This window comes from Eulemur rufifrons, chromosome 4 (assembly GCF_041146395.1).
Source record: "Eulemur rufifrons isolate Redbay chromosome 4, OSU_ERuf_1, whole genome shotgun sequence".
Taxonomy (NCBI): domain Eukaryota; kingdom Metazoa; phylum Chordata; class Mammalia; order Primates; family Lemuridae; genus Eulemur; species Eulemur rufifrons.
Genome location: NC_090986.1, coordinates 44,088,138 through 44,094,604, shown reverse-complemented (window position 1 = coordinate 44,094,604; position 6,467 = coordinate 44,088,138). Strand labels below are relative to the sequence as shown.

The window sequence follows — 6,467 nt, the reverse complement described above, 5'->3', positions numbered from 1 at the left end:
CGTTGGACAGTGGCACTTGCTGGCCATGACCTCCTCCACCTTCATCATCTGGACTATGTGGGCCTGGCCACATGTCTTGGTTTGCAGAAAGAGGGAGGGGACACAATGACTGCATTGGCCAGATCTGGGCCTTTGGCAAACCTCTTATCAAGTGCCTGCCCAATGACCTGGCACATCCTGTTAGGCACAGAAATTGCCTGGGGAACCCAACTTGGGGCTGACTAAGGGACTGGATGGCCACAGCTTCTGGCCCCAGCAGGAACTGGCCACAAGTGGTATAGAACCTCCAAATTCACTTTGAGGGGTCTGCCACAGCTCCCCAAAGGTGATGAGATCCTTCAAGAGGCATTTTGAAGACAGAATTGACAAATGTTGGTCATGTTTGTCAATCTGGGAGACCAAAGAAGATCTAGGAGACAAAGAAGAACATCTGTGACATCAAACTTTAGAGCCTGAATGACTACGACAGTGCCTTACATTTGTGTAGTGTGCTACACAATGGTGGTGAAGCATGGCTTGTGCTGGTAATACAGGACCTGGTGAAACAGTGAGAACTGGATCTTAGAGTCATGGAACTACTGGACCGTCGGACAGTGGTACCTGCCACTGTTCCTCTTGGAAATATGGCATGTTCATACTGGAAATAAATATTTTCCCTTTGAAGGATGGTACAAAATGTTCTTTCAACTACTTTAAGGTGCTGCTGGGCTCATGTCCCCCTGCTCAGCTGTGGAGCATGGCTCTTTATAGTTCATCATCCATTCCTCTTTTGACAAAACAGGTATTGAACTGGGCTGGGAGATAATAAAGACTGCAGGGGGTCATTCTGGATCACCATGCAAACCTAGAAATCTGGAATTGAAATCTGGAAGATTGTCAGCTGCAGGTACTGGAAAACTTGGGACAGAAAGAGCCATTTTGGGGAATCTATGGAGACACGTGCAAATATAGTAAAGGAGAAAGAGGGGGAAGGAGGGGGATGGAGAATGGGAAGAAGCCCATATTTAGGTACCCAAATATGGCAGAACCCCATAAGTCCAAGAAAAGAGAATAGAAGGGGTTGAGTGGAGGGTTCAGGTAGATGAACTAGGGCCCGGATGGGTCCCAGGGACTGGAAACACCACCCAGGTTAATTGGTGGGGTGTGCCATGTAGGGGCATCCATTCAAAAGCAAATAACTTTTGGCAATCAGGGTGTAGAGGAATGCAAAAGAAACCATCCTTTAGGTCCAATATGCTGTAATAAGTGGTCTCTGGGGGGAATGTACCCTTAACGTATAAGGGTTGACCACCACAGGGGGTAGAAGCACCACGGCCTCACTGACTGCTCTCCAGTCTTGCACCAATCAGTAGGTGCCGTCCTTTTTCCTGACAGGCAAAACAGGGATGGTACAAGGAATGCAAGTCGAGATAAGTAGATGTGAAAGTAGGAATTTTTTATAAGGGGCTCAAGATCTGTCCAGGCCTCGGGCCACAAGGGATATTGTTTAATATGAGGATACTCCTATTGTAGTCTGAGATGGACCGTAACTGGTTGGCTGTTCCGGCATAGCCCAGGAAACAAATGTCCCAAACTAGCACAGGGATCTTTGCCTCCCAGTCCTGTTGATCTTGGCCCAAGACCTGTGAATCTCTTAAGAGACCTAGGAGGCTGGGTTCCTTTTGAGGGTAGAAAGAAACCCACACTAGCAGTTTATAAAGCAAGACACATGCTAGCAGGTTGACAGGACAAGTAGGAATTACCAGAAATGAATGTTCAATGATCACGTCCTCCCACAAACAAAGCAAAGAATTTATTTGGTAGGGACCCTGGAGACTCTGGTGACTATACAGGACTGAGTGTTTAGTTTTCCAGGTAGGTGAGGAGGACAGAGTAGGCAGCCCCAGTACCCAGAAGAAAATTTGTGGCCTACCTGCCACCAGGAAGGTTACCCTCGGCTCCAGTCCAGTGATTGTCACCTGCCAGGGAGCTGACAGGAGCAGCCTCCTTCATTGTCGTACCATAATCCAGTCTGGGGACCCACTCCTGTCCTGGGATGATCCCATAGGACAGAGTGCAGCCTAGTGACCTGTTTGATGGCATCGATGATAGGGGGCCTGTCCCTGTTGGGGCAGCCTTTGGACCAATGCCCTTCCTGTTGGCAGATGCAGCACTAGAGATCCTTTCCTTTTGTGGGGGCTTTGGCCGTTGTTCGGAATGTGGACACCAATGCTGCCATTAACTGGACGTGTCTAGCCTCCTTCCTCCATTCCTTCTGCCAAGCCTGAGACTCAAACTCAGAAGTTCTGTTATAGAAAACAGAATCAGCAGCAGCCACCATGTCGTCCAGGTGGGTGGTAGGGTCCTGGAAAAGCTTCTGGAGATTTTCCTAATATCTGATGCTGCTTGGGTCAAGAATTTGGCTTTTAATATCACTCATCCCTCATAGGAATTATGATCCAGAGTGGTGTGTCTAAACTAAAGGGCTCATGGACCAGGGTTGGTCCAAACTCCCCCGCTGCTTCCACCAAGGGTAGGAGTCGAGTGGCCTTTCCCCCTGGTGGAGGTAGAGATGGCACCACCTCCCCCTTGTAGGCCCCCTTCAGGCCTCCCTGGGTATGGGGGCGATTCAGAGCAGGTGGCAACCTGAGGAGGATCTCTTAACACCACAGTCTCACTTGGCTCCGAACACTGCTTATACCACCAAGGGTTTTCCCACAAATATTAATAAAAGAAAGCTTGTACATATGGTATTTTGGCCCATTTTCTTCCCCTTTTGCACAAGAGGTCCAATTGTAAGATGGTGGGGTAATTTAGAGTCCCATGTGGCGGCCACTGTTCTCCGCTGTCCGGCTTATACTGTGGCCAGGGGGTTGTGCAGAAGATTAAATGTTTCTTTTTCAGAGTGCCTGGATCAAACTTGTCCCAGTTTGAGAGAATGCACCCCAAGAGTGTTAGGAAGGATTTTTTTATGCCTGTGCACCCATCTAGAAAGTAAAGAGGGAAATAAAAAGGGGGTGGGGAGAGACTTTGCCAGCTGGGGTCTGTTAGAGCTGGGTGTTCCCAGGTAATGACTCAGGCCATTCAGCCAAAGTAGCAGTCCGGACGTCTCCTTTTCAATTCATAGTAGGAGGGGCTGTGCATGACCCCTCAAATCTGAGACCCTCTCATTTTTTTCAAGTGCCAGGGCAATGATACCTGTTGCTGTAATGTTCTCACTATTTGTAAAGTACTAGCACCAGCGAGTGTGTGGCCAGCCATGATGAGGAAGGCACTTCCTGGGACAGAGCAAAAGGCACAGCTTGACGGTGAAAGAGAAAAGCCCTACAAAACCAGGGGGTGGAAGCATTATTTAGCCTTAACACGGGAAGGGGCTTTAAGCACCCCATCAGATCAGAAAGGAAAGCACATTGTCAAAACCAACTCGAAGCCCAGAAGCACAAGAGTCATAGCACAGAACCCTCTTCCCTAAAGTGAAACAAAATGAAAGACTCCTCCCCTACCATGAGGCACCCATCCCCAAACTCCTTCTCACACACCTGGGGTTTAGCTGAGAACTCAACCGCGCAGTCTGAGACATGGTAAGGGCGGAAAAGCAAAAGCAAGCACCAGCACTCCCTCAGGCATTGGCTACAAGGCGGGGAGATCTGAAGCAAGAGGGTTTTCATGGAAAACCTAGACAGTGATCCAAGTCACTGCACCAAAATGTTGGGTCGTAGTTTGTTCTAGGTTCTTGGTGTGCTCTTGGCTGAAGAATGACTGGACACACCAAAGCAAGGCAAGCGTGAGGTGAAGTTTCTTGAGTAAAGTAAGATATGTTCACCACAGACAACAAATGGACCTCCTGTCCTAACAGGAGTTATATACCCTGAGTCTTACTGCCTATGCAGATCTCCCATGAGCCTCTCTGAAAGCCCATGCAGGAACCACAATGTAGATGTAAGCTAATGACATGATAATTAGCCATAGGGTGTTCTATGTCACCTTCCAGACCTATTGTGCCTGTGCTGTTTCGCCCTTGGGCTAGGTAAATCTTCTGCATTCTTTTGCAATTGGCATACTAAGTGTTGAAAGGCAAATTAGTAGGGCAGTCCCTCCTCTCCCAGGTGTGGTAATTGCTCCAGGCACCCACTTTGTCCCCAGAAGGGCCAGAGGTCCCTAACTGTCTACCTAACACTACTTCCTCAAGGGTGCCATGAACTGAAAGAAGACTTCAAGAGGAAAAGCTGATTTTAGGAGTAGATAGGAGAGGAGAACGGGTACAGTTTCAAACATGTTTATGCCTCTAACACACCATTGGAATTACAGGACAGAAGCTAAGGCAGGTGTTGCAGATGCTGATTTAGTTGTCAATAAAGATGATGGTGGAAATTTTCTCACCAGTGAGCATGTGATAACACAAGACACACACCATCACCAGGAAGGGGAAGAAAGCATAGTAGAAGTTGTCCAGGAGTTTGCCAGATTTCAGCTGAAGATCCTTTTAAACGAGCTGAAAAGGGAGGGAAAGCTGTGCTTATCCTGAGCTATTTCCTTTACCCTTTGTTACAAATGCAAAACATATCATTTTGAGATAAAAGTGGCTTACAAAACAAATTTTATGGAAGTGAATAGCTTCTTTTAATGAAGGCATAGAAAGTAAATGTGGGTTAAATTTCATCTGCTAAAAGTTAAATTTTAAAATTTTATTTCAACTATAATCTTTCTATGTCTATTTCCATGAAGATCTTCTAACCAGCCATGGATCAATCTCTTCTGTCACAGAAGCTAAAGTCCTTCTTTTTCCATGAACTGCCAGGTAGTAACAGTAAGGCAGTACAGTCTAGGGTTTTAAACATGAAAAAATTTTTAAGACTACCCCAAATAAATATATTTTAATTGAATAATAATGTCTCAATTATGCTATTTACGTACTATTTTAAATTCTTATCATCTGACAGGAAGAGATTTGACATGTCATTTGATAGGAGTGTTTCTCCACCAACAATACTCAGAGTATGTCTGCTACCTGGAGTGGGGTGAAGGAAATTAAAAAGTATATTTCTTCTACGTATTTTGAGATGGCTGCCATGAGTCTCACAGATAGAAGAAACACTGCAAAACTGTCTTTTGTGGGGGGGAAATTTACATCTATAGAGAATGCAGCCAGGTCTGTCCTTTCTCCATCTAGAAAAGATTAACTAAGATTCTGACACCTTTAAAGACCTGGGGAAAAACAAACAAACAAACAAACAAAAACCCCATTTACCATGCATTCTCTCTGAGGGCTGCTACTTGTAAGCTTTCATTTACCATAACACAACCACCTTTGCTAGCTAGTCAGGCCTCTTCCTGTCTCCCTCTCAAAACCTGTTTTTCTGCTTTCAAGCCTCCATTCTTTAAAAACCTCTGTACCTCATTGAGTTGAATCTTCATTCTGAGGGTTCCCGTGTATACATGTTAAAATAAATTTATAACTTTTTCCTCTTATTAATCAATCTGCCTCATGTCAGTGATTTTTCAGCAAACCTTTATGGGGACAGGGCCTTTGTTCCCTACAGTCTGGTGAACTTTTGGGGGGGCCAGGGGTCTTTGATCCTTATAGTTGTCAGGAAAAAAATTAATCAGTTCTAAGTGCCACAGAGTAGGACTTCTCAGAAGCCAGCACAATGCTGAAAGTGCACATGTACTTTTTGATCCTGAAGTAATACATGCAAAAAAACTCTCTAAAATTATTATTACACTTGACCTTAAATCCTGGCTCTATCTTTAAAAAGTAGTTGTTTTCAGCAAGTCTCTAAGAACTATGTGGAACTCAACTTAATCAGATGAAATACTGTTCCATTACACATACTTTAGGAGAAATACGTCCTCTTTTAAATACAGCTTTAGCTCGGGGACAGAGCTGAAATTCTGTAAATAATATCAATGAAGTTCCCTTATTTCAGAGGTAAAAGAAGCTGTTTCAACCATAAAATAATCAAAGAGTTAATCTTGTTTCATTCTTACAGGAGTAAAACTCACTGGCAACCTTTAACTATGTTAATTTTCAAACTTTCAAGTCCTTACTCAAACCACAAAGCCAGCAAACTCAAGGTAACCAAAGGGGCTGTTTGGTAAAGACAGAAATGAACTATGCCTTTTGAAGTGTTTCCAGGGAAATGTGTTTGGAATATTTAAGTCCCAAGTGAGTTACAAAGGTTATTCATTCACAAGTGAGATAAATTCATAGCTGTCAAATTGTCTGGATTCTCCGTGTGATCACCAGGGCTTCAAATCATTTATTATTATTTTTTTTTTCCTAGCAAAAGTTCAATATTTCCACAGCTTCAAATTTGATCGTACTTTATAATTTGGAAATAAAGAATTGCTTCTCTTCCTCACCTGCTCACTGAAGCAAAAAAAGTCCATGAGTATATTAAAGCAGTTTTTCCTCTTCCATTGTATTTTATTTCTTTTAGGAAAGCCAAATGTTTCTAAATGGGATGTTTCTCCCAGTGAACTAACTG

General features: G+C 44.2%; 1 non-coding gene across 1 annotated transcript; it reads right to left on the bottom strand.

Annotated features, from left to right (window-relative positions):
* Nucleotides 1-273: 273 nt before the first annotated feature.
* Nucleotides 274-389, bottom strand: LOC138383099 (small nucleolar RNA SNORA68). The gene has a single exon (XR_011233544.1). It is a non-coding gene; the product is annotated as a small nucleolar RNA SNORA68 (small nucleolar RNA).
* Between the last annotated feature and the right edge of the window lie 6,078 nt (nucleotides 390-6,467).